This window comes from Anopheles funestus, chromosome 2RL (genome assembly GCF_943734845.2).
Source record: "Anopheles funestus chromosome 2RL, idAnoFuneDA-416_04, whole genome shotgun sequence".
Classification (NCBI taxonomy): domain Eukaryota; kingdom Metazoa; phylum Arthropoda; class Insecta; order Diptera; family Culicidae; genus Anopheles; species Anopheles funestus.
Genome location: NC_064598.1, coordinates 19,338,407 through 19,352,774, shown reverse-complemented (window position 1 = coordinate 19,352,774; position 14,368 = coordinate 19,338,407). Strand labels below are relative to the sequence as shown.

At 41.9% G+C, this 14,368-nt stretch overlaps 1 protein-coding gene and 1 long non-coding RNA gene across 2 annotated transcripts in view; one reads left to right on the top strand and one right to left on the bottom strand.

Annotated features, from left to right (window-relative positions):
* Window positions 1-4,161: 4,161 nt before the first annotated feature.
* On the bottom strand, window positions 4,162-5,947 carry LOC125763155 (uncharacterized). The gene is made up of 2 exons (XR_007418309.1): window positions 5,586-5,947; window positions 4,162-5,521 (listed from the first exon to the last, which is right to left on the bottom strand). It is a non-coding gene; the product is annotated as an uncharacterized LOC125763155 (long non-coding RNA).
* Window positions 5,948-10,241: 4,294 nt separating this feature from the next.
* LOC125763028 (papilin) overlaps window positions 10,242-14,368 on the top strand; it is a 95,654-nt gene continuing 91,527 nt past the window's right edge. The window contains exon 1 of the mRNA XM_049425740.1: window positions 10,242-10,256. The gene's annotated coding sequence lies outside the window, so the exon portion shown is untranslated. The remainder of the gene's footprint in view (window positions 10,257-14,368) is intronic.

The window sequence follows — 14,368 nt, the reverse complement described above, 5'->3', positions numbered from 1 at the left end:
TGCCTTCCCAGACCTCCACTACTTCTTTATGCAGTGAGAAAAGTTGATGTGCTTCACAATTATAATGGCGGTCACCATTTCGGATCAAAGTTTTGGGTGAGTTGGTGGGATTTTTTTTCCTCCTCTCTTCTCTGTTTTAACTTTGGCCAATTTAGCTCACAAACGACATCGTTCCCTGATGATGATAATAGCGCTTTTGTTTTTCTTTCTTTTTTTGGCAATGAGAATTGCGCGATGGATGGGAGAACAAATCGATTTTATTGGAGATTCGTTTGGTTCGATTTTTGGACTATTTGCACTTATTCACTGTTGATAGCTTTCACTCTGAACGTTCTGATCGTGCACATATCGTGTTGGATATTAATTTTACTATTGGAAATTGTTTGTGTGAACAAAAAAGCTGATACAAAGTAGCGTGGACAAGAAATTAAGAACCTCACCTCCAAACGATCGCCATTGACGTTTCGAGCTTAGTTAGGATGGCTATTTTTACGATCACCGCACCTAATCGCGAAAACGGAACGAGCTCTAGCTGGAAAGAGCCAGAGACCTAGCTAAATCTAGCGACGGGATGTAAACCGATTGGACAAACAAATTACACAACACACATACGTTCTGTCGTCATCAGCGTCCTCCTTTGGTGAAGGTTTCGCTTCGTTGAAGGTCCTCCACTGTTCCCATCCACATCTCTCCCTCGCTGAGGATGATCGTGATGCTGCACCGTACTTTGTAATGTACTACGGCCAAGGAATTACTTGGGCTGGGCATCAACCAACCACACAAACAGCCGACGGTACGCAAGGCGGGAGAGTTGGCGAGATTGGATGAGCCACGAATGTGACAGGTATTTGTCAAACAATTGTTGTTCGTGACTCGGTCTGTTGCAAAAGGTGAAGCAAAAGGTGTTCCAGGTTTCCTGGAACATGGTTTTCGTGGAATATTATCCGATGGAGGTTTGCAAGATATTTTCCATGAAATTGTGCGTGTATTAGAGTAACGCATAACGAGCAGAAAACAAACAATATAGTTCTAATAAATTTCTTGTGAACTTGTACTTCCCAGAGTTCATCCATTTTGGGAAAATCCAACTCTTCTTTTGTCAGAAATATTGTCCAATATTGAATTCTACACTAAGATAAAACCATATGCGATAGTTTCATCAACATGGTCCACTGTTCGCATGATTTAGCTCCGGTGAGATATATGTACTCCGTAACCATTATGTTCCAATGTGCCTTCAGGGCGCTAGAAATCACATGAATGGATTAAAGCCCCTTAAGTACCTTCTGTACCGGGTGCTCACAAAACAGGGTACCGAATGGTAAGCGGAAATGAACTCGACCAGACAGACAAAAAGGAAGAGACAGAGAAGAAAAAAAACCAACACATCGGAACGCTTGTAAATCAAGGCAAACCTTGGTACCTTGCATGAACTTTATACCGTCAAAGAATAAGAGCAAATATATCCCATTTGCGGTGGTTCATATGAATCGGTGGTGCAATTGGTTTGCGGATTAATCTTCGCCCCTGGAGAGATACCTTCAAGAACGGGGGAAAGCAAGCGCAGATGAAGTTTTGTTCGAATTGCTTGCGGCAAAAATCTGTTCCAGTCCCGGGATGTAACCAGCATTATATGCAATATGTTACTGTTGCTTTCATTACACGTGTCCACGATGTATAAATCTACCTTAAAAATATTCGCACACTTTCTTACCTTCAGTTGGTTAGCAGAACGATTAAAATTCACCACAGCAATCGACAGCTTTATGCAACCATTATGCAGAGCACACAGAAAGATAATAAACCATACAGTCAGCATTCGCAAATGCCACTCGTCCACTTATCGTACCCACGCACCCAGACAAATTACCCGCAACGATAGAAGGAATTGCGGAACCTGTACCTTCCTTCCCTCTCCCATCGTTCCTTCGCTTTTCCGCGTAATTTTTCCAACCCAACCGACCGAATTTTCCCGCCAACGTTCTCAAGCACCATCGCAGCGGAACAGCAAACATCGTTTTGTTTGATGACCAAAGCGCACGATAAACACGGACCCCCAAAAATTCGGCTTCTTTATTAGCAATTTTCCACCGCGCCCGGGCTTTTTCACGATCGGACGCACATTTTATGGTGCCTTCCCGGCCACCTTCCCGACCATCCGGCCCACTCTCTCGCTCTCTCTCTCTTGCTCACGCCTGAATTACCTAATTGGTTTGCAAATCCCGAAAATCTAAATCAATATTTTCCCAAATACTCAACATTATTATCTTTCGGCAAATAAGTTTCCGCCATTCGCGTTTCGGGCCACATTTTTGCCACCGAACACCGGGGGGGAATATTGACGGAGCATTTTCACGCGATCGGACGCGCGTATATGTGTGAGGTGTGAGGTTTTTGCTGTGCAATTTCTTTTTTCTCCTTCCTTTGCTCCTGTTTTCCTGTTCCTCAGGAAACACTGTTTTCTGCCCACGTTACGGTGGGATTGCCATTGGTGCTGGGTGCTACTGCCCTGGTGCTGTTGTGTCGCGATGGCTTGTTAATTGGCTTCTCGTGAAATATTGCCGTACATGTGTATGCAATCGGTCGGAAAATTCGCGATCGCGATTGTTTGTCCATTTTATACTATGCAAATGGGTGTGCGCCGCTGGTACTTGCGATGCGAGGAGTACTACGCGAGAGAAATTATTTGTCAACCATATCCAGCATGGAATGTGTGCTCCAGTGAAGTTAAATAGATGCATATTCTAAGCAACGTTATGTTTATCATACGGTTATTGTATAATAAAAGTATTTCCAACAGAAACAATACAACTCATCACCGAGCCATTCGAGCTAGCCTTCATCAAACAAGGGTATCCGGGTTGTTGTGTTTTTTTTATTTTGCTTTTAGAATAGAGCAAAGTATGATAATAATGTTATTATTCTATCTTTTCTGTGTTTATTTGACAAACGCTCATATGAGAGCCGGGTGTGTTTACATAGTACCGGGATTCCACCAAACGAGCCCAGGGGTTTGCATTGCGCACAGGAAATGTTTTCTAGTTTCGTTTTCGGGGTAAACACCATGTACTAACAATACGATATGGTAGCCTTTATCCACCACCGTAACCGATGCAAAGGGAGAGGACCAGGGTGGAGAGATTATAATTTAGGACATAAAAGTACTTGTAGTTTTTTTTGTTGCTATTCCCTCCTCAAAGTTTACCCAGTAATCATTTGCATAGTGCGCTTTTCACGTGTATTGTTATTTGGTAGAAGATTGTTTTATAATAGCAAATAAGAGCAAATTACCATTTTTTGAATTTTATTGCCATACATTTTTTTAAAGGATCGATATCAGCAATATCTTTTGCATCACTGGGAATGATGGTCATACTAGGATACGGTAGAAGATAGTTGGAAATTGAACATTTTGAAAACTCATTGAATCTTTGTCAAACATTGCTAGATGTGAAGCTCAAAAGTGTTCTGTGCAAGAGAGCTAAACTATATAGTTAAGATATCCGAATACTTTAAAACTACATCCTCAAAAATCGTGAAAATTACAAGTAGATACCTTACGGGCAATTGAATCGCCATCCGGTACCCATATCTTGTTCTTCTAAAATGTCTTCAAACTTCTTCAAAACCGTTTGAGAACTCAATTCGCAAATAAACAATCAACAACTCTGTGGTTCTGACAGAATACTCTCTTAGTTTCCTTGAATTTTGGTCGTGATGCTGTCGAGAATATCTTGGTTTGCATTTCGTTTGGAATGAATTGCAAAACATGTTTTTTCCAGATTAGCAAGACGAGTCACAGGTTCCAAAAATATTTCTGAGAAACGAACTCAGTTTAAGGTAACTGATGAAAACCTTGATTCTTGAGGATCCGCAAGGATTGTGAATATCGTATGTTTGAGCAGTGAGAATGTGAGAATGAACCAAAAAAATTATGTTCACAAGATTCGGAGGGCTATTCATGTCATGAGAAGGACACCGAACGATCTACTGCACGTAGTCTAGTCTTGGTCGACTACGCGGACACCGTGGAATAAAGTTAAGAATAATATTTTTGTGAAGAATAATGTTTTGTAGAGGAAAACCATCAATAATTAAACTCGTATCGAAAATATTATGTCTACCTTCCTGTTCATGTCAAAATCTACGCACAACCAGAAGTAAAATTAATATTTTTATTACAAAACCTTTACACACATCCATATAATCTTCCAATATACAGCCATGTTTACCACAATTTCACCCACCACAAACATTCGACAATCCCCGAGAAAAACCGATTCGATCGGGCTAAAAAATTGATACACATGTTTGACGTTCTTGTTGCTCGACAAACACCCGGCGTTAAATGGCGACCGGTACGATAATGGCACGCCGACGGTGTGGGTTAAGCGTTCTAATTAAATTTCGATCCACAGCTCCCCTCCCCCCGCTCGGGCTCTTCCGCCACGAAAAAACCCTTCCACGGGGAAGCTGCGGCACTGTAGTGGCGCGTGTTTTTATACGATCCCGACCACACTGTATATGGGCCGTCTTGCAAATCAGCCCAGAAATCTATAGCTCAAAATCTTCTTTTAATGAAATAAAAACAACAGCATTGTAAGTAATTAAGTTTTATGCTTTGGAAGCGAACCATTTCGCATTTCTAGACCAAGTCACGAATTCAATTAAAAATTTATCCTTTCTTCACAACCCGTTTTATTTTTTTTTTAGTAAGCAAGCGCGCTACTTCGCTTCAACTCGTTCGGCTTCGGCTCATTTGATATGCAGGGACAAGGTGATGTCTGCACAGTGGTCTGCACAGGGTGCAAAAAAGCAACAGCAGGAAGAACCAAAAAAAAAAGCAACCCACTGGAAAGTACAAAATTGTCACCATGCTACGGTTTCGCAGGCGGGCCAGGTTTTTGGCCAGGGTTGGAAAGTGAGTGTGAAAACCCTCGATTCTAACAACCTGAAACAGTGGAAAGGAGGGGGGTGGAGGGCTGGGAAAAGCAAAATACGCGACTTTTAATTTGGAATTGCTTGCCATTCTGGACGAGTGGGCTGAAGTTTTACTTTTATTACGTCACAGCGCCCGTGGAATGGATTTTTCGTGGGCTTCGTTTAAGAACCATGCGACACCGAGCACAATATTCGCGCTGATGTTTGTTCGAACAAGTTTTATATGTTGATTTTATGTGTTGCTTTTTAGGAGTTTGTTTAAAGTAAAATCACTTGTACATGATCTCGGTTTTTTACCGTTAGTACGCAAGGAATTTTTTGGTAAATTAAATTTTATTTTAATTCGTTTATTTCGATTATTAACAATGCTTGCGTTCTTCCTTATTGAGCTAAATTTTATTAAGAAAAGCAAATAATTGTTCCACGTCCCATCAGCCACTTCTTCATCAGCATTCTTCACTGCAAAGAACGGAGCGTCAACCACGAAACACCATGCGATTGATGCCGATGAAGCACTTCATCCCGGTGATGCAGTTTATCATCATTGCCGGTACTCAAAAGCGGGAAGCCTTCGATGGGGCTGTAAAGTAAAGAAAAATGCATTTTCACTTAAGTCCACTTCACCTTTGGCAAACAAAACGAACCGGTACCGCGAAACGAAGTCACCGGTTCGCGCGGTCAATTGATGGCGACGACGGCAAAGATCAAAGCCCACCGCCATCGCACCTTCCAGAGGTCCTTCAGCATCTCCTACCCTCCGCCTCTCCCTGTTTTCCCCCCGAAATCGAGGCACATCTTTCATCAATATTTCACCTGGCGCACCGTGCGCAAAGGTGCCCTTTGTTGTTTTGGTGTGCCGGCCGCCATTTCGCGTACGGTTCACTTAAAAAGCACGAGCTTCAAACGATGGCCATAATTTTAATAAGTTTTGAGTGATGATGATAGCACTCAACGTCCACCATCCGTAATGTCTCTCCGGGTTGACGGGCACACATATATGCTTGCCCATACCATGGCGGATAGGCCTTATAATGGGGAGGCCTTACAATTTCCCAACAATGGCGGGTCCTCCCGCCTTTTGTGTTGTTCAGTGTAGTGAAAATGTTCCGTGCGGATGGGTCGGATAATGCTTCGCGAGAAGGCTTATGATGGTGAAGAACTGGTGCGCTTTGATCGTTCGTAGCACACTTGTCGATTTGCCATTTAGCGAATACTTGTAGCATTATTAGTAACTCCATTTCGCGGGGTTACCCCATTTCCCGATTGATCGATCGGTATTGGCGGGTTTTCATTGCTACCATCGGTGATGCATACATGATGTACTGCCGTTTCCCATCATCAAAGGGAACAAGACAGGAAGACAGGAAGAAAATTTAAACAAATTAACGTGTAATGAATTAATAATGAAGCACATCAAAAGAATAAGGGGTTAGGCGAAGAATAAGGAGTGAGCGACAGTTTGTTCAAGGCATTTCAAAGGCTGCGAGGGTGAAAAATAAAGTAATGAGTTTCTTGGAACGCCGGTTTCGATTTTTGAATTATTAATAATATTTTTTTTTGTTCAAAATATTCTCTTCTAATATACTTGTTCTATATGTAGACAGATTTTAAAAAAAACTAGAAATTGTTCTAAAGCAATACAAAAATGCCGAAAATAATTGTTTCTGTTGGTTTCAAAACGAACGCTTTTCTAGAAAGCATTATCTACCAAAGATAACTTTCTATCGCTTCCCAAACGTACCACTAGCGTGTACACATACGACGGCAGTTAATCGAAACTTGTCTAATCCTTTTTCCCATTACCATCCTAGACACATCACTCATCCCGGTTGGGGAAACTATCTGAATTCATAATTTATGAAACATGTTTACAAACTGTCCCGCCAACCAAAAACGAGACGGCTTGCAACTAGTCGATCACTTGCCATGTTGTTGGGTTGTAACAAAATGGAACCGGACCGATGTGTCTGGCGTCGTGTCGTGGAGATGGAGTCATCTCAGTAAGATGGAAGTCAGTACCGGTTAGCGGCAACGAATAACCCTTACCAGGATTCTTCATCCGATGGATCATACGGTTTGACAGGATGGAGAAAATGATAGAAAAAAATTATGATACTGATAACGATGGAGCAGCTCGACAGGTTTCATGACGATGATGATGATGATGAGGGAGATGATGCTTTACTTGGTTGCCTATACACACTAACACGCCTGCGTACGAATTTGGATGATGAGAAAAAAAGTATCCAACGGATTTTCAAATAAAACCCGGTTTATACTCTTCAGGACTTTTACTATCCATTGCCTAGAAGTGTAGACGTTGGTACACGAGGTTTTATATCAATTATTGTTATTTAAATTTTACTAATTGGAAACACAATATGTAAAACTGAAAAAGTTAATCAATCAGTTAGAAATATTTTTAAGAAGATTTTTTTTGCTTTGACTTAAATCTAGGGCTAACGGCCTTGTACATAGGTTTGACTGTTCCGGCTTCATCCAATAATATTATTTTTTGGTGACAAACAATCACTATAGCCAGAATAGTGAAAGAACTTTGATCTATAGTTTATCCAAATAGCCTACTCCATCGTACTTCACTTTCTGTCTGCCGGATACGATCGCGGAAACATCAACAAGATTTTGACACTTCTGGAGAATGGAGAATCTATCATTTGGAAGCCTGGTTTCGACTTTCGGGCGTTTAAGCGTTCGAGAAATATACAAAAATTCAAACCGAAGATGAAGATTGGTCTAACCGGTCAAACCGTCAAGAAATTTAACTCCAAAATGAATATCCTTATGCGGAAGCGTCAATCCAGAGCTGTTGAAGATGCATGATTTCCATGAAACATGATTTCCCTACCAAATTATTCCAGTTCCTACCGATTCCCCGGAGTTGTGTAGGATTTTAAGAGAGTTTATAGAGGAGAATATGTTCAAATAATATTGTGATCGAAACGACAGATGATTTGATCTCGACTAGGGGAACTGAAGGACATTTTTCTCCTTTTTCTTATGTGACTACAAGTTCACTTGGCTATCACGTACATCACCTCATGTATGGTTGGAAAATTTTTCATTTCTTTGTGATATTTTTTATCATCCTTCTTAAACAAAACTTTTAAAAAACTAATGTTAAATCTGATTTGTTTGAAGTCTCTAACTTAATCTATAAATTCTAGACCATATCTTTGAAATCATTTCTAGAAGCAACACTTAGAATTTGGTTTGTTTGCGAGTGAGTTCGATGTTAAAAAAACCCATCATATACTTTTAATTTAATTGCTTACAAGTCTTACAAAAATAGAATAACATTCATCTCGAGAACCATTCCTTCTACCATCGCAAACTTTGCTAGCGATCTTCTAAACAACCCCATCCGTCTACATCCCGCTCGCAATCACAAGTAATATCTGTTTACACTGCACTTTCGTGATGCAAAATGAGCTGAGTGTGCTGAGTTTGGAAACTCATTCCGCTAAAACCACGCACGCACGCCACAAAGAGACGTGCAATTCCGGCGTAAATGCTGCACAAACATTGCGGCGCAACAGCGTTTCGGTTGGGGGGAGGATAGTTTTCGCCGCAATGCTAGCTGGTGCCGGAACCGGAAAGCCGTGAAAGAAAAACTCTAACCAACCTGACAGCTTTGTAACAACGAAGTTGCTCGACGTCGTCAACGATTTGCTGTAAGCTAAGCTGTGCGTTTACCTAAATTACAGCAAACAATCACGCTGGGGGAGGGCTTTTTTATCGCGCACCCTCTTCTTGAGCACATTGCAACACTGTCTTTTGACCAAAAGGCGTCCAAAAAACCACAACCATTCCAAATGGTAATGGTACAACACTGCGCACAAATGCAAAAGTCGTCTAAATTTACCAAGAGAAGATAAAAAAAATAAGTCAAAAAGTGAAACTGCAATTCGCGGCCCGCAAGTTGCAGTGTATGGTTTTTGTGGAGTGGTCGCGAACATGCACGGCCAACCATCATCGGTAAGATCCCTTTTGCCCATCAAGCCAGCGGTCCGTAGACACAGAAAACGTGCTTGGTTTGCTCTTGGCACACATCCGCATTAAAACTCTCCGCGCCCCCTTTCCATGTCCTCCAGTGCTTCCAAATCCGGGCTACTGACCGGATCCACTGAGTCCACAGATACGATAAGACGAATTTTCGGGCGAAAAGCGCACAGAAAATGCCTTCCGAAATTGTTTTAATGGACGAAACGGTTTTTGCAAGCGCCGCGTGAGGCAGGAATGGACGAACCACTACCAATGGATGCACCTAAACACACGACGCTAGAGGAGGCAAAAAAGTCATTCCAGTGATTACACTGCCACGACCAGAAACACCGGACACAACGCTCAAGTACCCCGTTCCAAGACTTCACGGCAAGCATCAGTTCCGAACCTCTGGGGAACCGCGTGAACCCGACCATCGTCCACGCGAAGGAGATAATCCCGTGAGACGCATCCCCAAAAATGCAACCCCAAACCTTGGCCGGGATGGGGACTCCGTATGTGTGTGTGGGGAAGGTTCCGGATATTTACCGAACCTTAACGCGCGAGACGAAGTACGTGTGTCCGGAGTGTTTGCGCTTGTGTAAAGTTTCATTCCATTTTCTTTGCTTACATTTGCCGCAGTGTTCCCTTGCTGCAGTGCAATGCAGGAGGTCGACATCGAAGCGCTGATGCTGCTACTACTGTTGCTAGTGTGGCCGCACGGATTATCAAACGGACCTGCGGAAAACGCGACCGCAGAAAGAAACACACGTCCGTACGAGACAGTTGACTCGAGTCGAAGGCAGACTTTACTGTTGATACTGTTGCCCGGTGATGCTTCACAGACCGCCGGCTAGAAACTGCATGGCCATGGGAATGCATTTGCGCGTCAAGTCATTTCGCGTCGGTCGGCTGCCGGGTGCCTTTCTTGTGTACGATCTTTTGCCAACCGGAGGCAACATTGTTTGGCGAAATTGTACACCACTGCAACGGTACGAACGTATGCGTTATCCTTGCTAATAGTAGGCCTAATGCCGATGGTGCCATTGGTCGTGTGACTTATGAAAGTGGTTTTTTGGCGGAAGTTTGTTTATCTTTTGAAATATGTCTTTAAAGGTCGTACACTTTTTTTGTAAACGTTTTAGCAATTCTACGGATATTGTGTGATTTAAGTATAACTACAACATGATTTTTTGTTTTAACTTAAGTTTCTTTTTACATTAAAAAATATCTGAAAGACACAAAATTTTCTAATACTATTTTTATATTACTATCTTTACCAACAGATCAGATGCGTCAACAGCTGATGATGGGTATGTACTATGGTTTACATTACTATCTATCAATCTGTGAATGTTAAGTATATAAACTTTTCACGGGCAAAAGCACCATGAACTCAAGCACAAATGATGTTCCAAAAGTATTATTCACTAAGCAAAAATGGAAGGTGTAAGCTACGGACCAGTTCGTAATGTGATTCCGAAGAATCGTGAGTAGTCTCACGTGGAGTATTGAAGATGCCACTTAGTCCATTTTTACCGAAGAACCAGGTCAAACAAAAAGAGTTTGACAAGTAATTTTTGAGTGTAAAATGCTTTTCGGGAATGATTGCAGCGAATCCTTCAAGTTGTTCCCAGGGGCTGGAGAGATATTGAGACATTTTGGGCCCTGACAAAGACGTATATGCGAAAACATTTCTAGACAATGAATTTCATTGAAACTTTCGAAAAAGACTGGAACAAAGTTTATCAAAAATAAAAAAAGTATGCTCCTTGGTCTACAATTAAGTGGATCTCCTGAGCCTGTACTATTATTTTTAATTGCTTAGACATACTGGGATACCCTTTAGCAGGGGTCTCCAAACTACGGCCCGCGGCCCCCGAGGCCCTCCCGAGACATCCCGAGATTGGCCCTCAGTTGTGGCTATTCCACTCAAAGCGGTCCGAAATCTAAAAAGTTTGGAGGCCCCAATCAATGGTTAATTCTTGTAATGGATCTGAATCTGAAGATTCAAACCTATCACCTTCGGTATGCTAGGCATTCCACAAATATGCTAGGCACTCCAGAAAGGCTAGGCTTTCCAGAAATTATGAAATGTAAAAATATCAATAATTTCCCTTTCGCCCCTTGATAAAACTAGTTTCAACAATTCTCAAAAATGATTTATATTTTTGTACCCTAAAACATTATTTGAATTCCTTATATTTCACACTATTATGGCTAGTACCATCTTGGCACCAAATCAAACACAGGTTAAAAATGCTTCCGGCAAATAAAAATCATCTCAACGTTCGCAGCGATATCACTCGTTGCTGATTTTACCGTTAAAAACTTTTCCCTCGCCAAACAGTCTTGCCAGCCAAACCGGCCATAATGGCTCGAAATGGCTTTTACGGTCCTCGGCCCCTCCCCGCGGTCCGGTAGTGAAACTTTTGCTAACCCTACTGTGTGCCCCAGGAACGGAGCAGCTACTAATGTAATAGAATAATCTTTCCAAGTGCGCTTGCCGCATCATCCGCGCACGACTGACCGAGCCCCGACCGACCGTGTTCGCCGAGAGAGGATGCAAAATACGCCACAGATATAGAACGCCTCCGGTATAGAGTTTGCTGGTGGGTAGGGTGCTTCTTTTAGCGCACTCGATCGGCAGGTCTTTTCTGCTAAACCTTTCCTTCAACCCCGGTTTCGCTTCCATCCGGAAAGCTTGTTCTGGAAATATTTTCTATTAAAAGACAGTCGAGCATTTTTGGCATGGGGGAACGGAACCGAAAAACTTTGTTAATTAAAATTATAATGCTACTACTTTCGCTCGAACCGGCCTACAGCCATCCACCATCACCGCTGGCGCATTTAGGGTAGAAGAAAGAAAAAGTAATGCGTATAAAAAAACAACATCGCCTTTAGGTAACTTTGAATACCATATTTTAACCTTATCACGGGCAGGAGCTAAGTTTTGCCGGGATGCTTAGAAAAGCTTACGGGTATTAAAGGGAAAAAGTTTTTATTCTTCTATTTATCTAACTTTGCTCGAAAAAGTTTGATATAAAAATTTCAAAAACCGAAAGAACCATAAACCACACCAAGACTTATTTATTTAAATGAATAAAATATATTGCACACAAACATGAGGCAGGTGCTTTTCAACTGTTCACACGTTTTATGTCTATTTACACGTGTACAGTGGGTACGGTTTTGTGGTTATGTGTTTATGTGCATCTTTGCCGTAGTATAATGACTCATTTTCATGTTTGGTTCCGGTTGCTAGTCTTTAGGTTTTAACCTAAACACCCGTGCCTAAATGCCGGGACACTTATGGAGTGCAATAAAATGTGTGGCAAAGGAAATGGTCCCAAAAAACCACTACTACAACCCGAGATTAGGGAAACAGTCTTTATATCTCGCATTTCCCTTCCCGACGGTATGGGACAGGCTTTTGGTGAGCCAATGCTTTTTTCATGATGTCACGACTAGGCAGTAGTAGTTTCGGCTAGGGGGCCCCCCGGAATGTACCTTACTAGATGAAAAAGATGTTTATTTATTTTCCCAATAAAAGAATCATGTTGTGTGGATAAGGGCACATATTTGCTTCATCATCTTTCACCAGGGCAAGGACTAATATGCCACAGATGTACCATCCAGCATCACATACATATACTTACCCTTATTGCATGTCTAAAACCCAAAAACGGACCTTTACCTACTGGAGTTTCCTTCGTGTTTCTGCCGCACTCGACGACAAAACAAAACCCAACGCAACCAAAAAAAAAGCAAATGGTAAGAGATTATTGTTTTAGTCAAGTGCAAAACCACATGGCGAGAACCGCTGACAAAAACACCCCCTTTTTGGAAGATTTGCACCTTATCTGCACCGCACCAAACCAACCCGGTTCGGTATGATTGTTGTTTGTGCATTTAGCAGTAACAACAGTTCTCATTTGCACCGGGAACACATTTTCTGGGACGCGGCCTGGGATGGGTCTGGCGGTACTCCAACATCTGTGGCATTGTTGAAAGTAGGAAAAAGTTCAGTATAATTTCACCCCAAAGTCGGGAAAATCCAGTGTTCGGATCATCCTGAGATGGTGAGACACTTCAGTTCACCGGGATGTCATCTAATTGGAAACAAAGATATTGGAATATCCCAGGGTATTGGGTAGAACTGTGTATGGAAAATCCAGCACTGATCCTTTGAAGAAGTTCAGTTCCTCTAGTGTTTTGAATCAATTTTTAGCAAAGAAACCCATAAAAGCAGGTGCCTTATGTGATCCTTAATCTTGAACGGGTATAATTAGACGGTGGTCTAATGTCTAATAACATGGTAATGAAATCGATTTCCAAATTTTTCTCCCAATTTCTTACAAACCTCCATTGCAGTCTAATACAGCCATAAAAAAAACACAACGAAACAAGAATTTCCACCAAAAAGTGGTCCTTCCGCTAAGATGGACTAAAACAGAGCAGAGGAAAAAAATACTCCACACTGACGTCCGTTCGTTGCACGATCCAATCCATTTCACTGCACTCACTTTCCCTCTCAAATCCAACAACATATACATACAAACAAACACACACACACACATACGTCCATAGCCACGTAAACATAGTTCGCGAATGGCTGCGTGCAGTCGTTCTTTGCCAAACACCAATATTTGCTCATCTTTAGAGTGCTTGAATGAAAAATGTCCATAAACCATCTTATCTATGGCGAATGCGTCTCGCCGATGATGATGGTTGATGATGGTTGATGATGATGTTGATGGAAGAGTGCTACCAGTGGTCTTGGGCTTTTCGTCTGACCTCGACCTCCTTTTCCGTGGCGAACGCGCTGAAGGTGACGATGATGGAAAACTTGTCTCCATTGCGTCCTAGTTTCGTCCTTGCGAGTCTTGCAACGATCTATGCTGATTCACAACACAATTGAACCAAAATGGGCCGAAGGTTCAATTTGTTTTTGTTTTGTGTTTTTTTTTGTGATTGAGATTTTCACATTTTCCGTTCAGTAATAGAACACAATTTATGATCAATTTCTTTCGTAATAGAAAATTCCTTTCAAACTCACCAATCCTTACACAAACATCACAAACAGCAGTTCGGCGATGCTGCTGAAGTACTACCCAGATACCGTGTTGTGGGAATTTGGGAAAAAGGTGAAAATATTGTAACAACAAACCGCAAACACTGCATTTTTGTTTTCCCCCCGTATGAGTCTGACGTGGATGGCCCTTGTCGGTTTTGGGACTAGAAACCACCATTCATATTATCTCCTTTTTTCATTTTTGCTACAAACCAGGCACGTGGTGAAGTGGTGTATTATTTTATTTCGTTTTCTACAATCAAAAAGCACGTCCTGAAGGGATCGGTTTACGGTTCGGTTTGGCAAGGCAAAACACGCTGCCTGACGATGACAAGCGGTTTGACGCGCGCC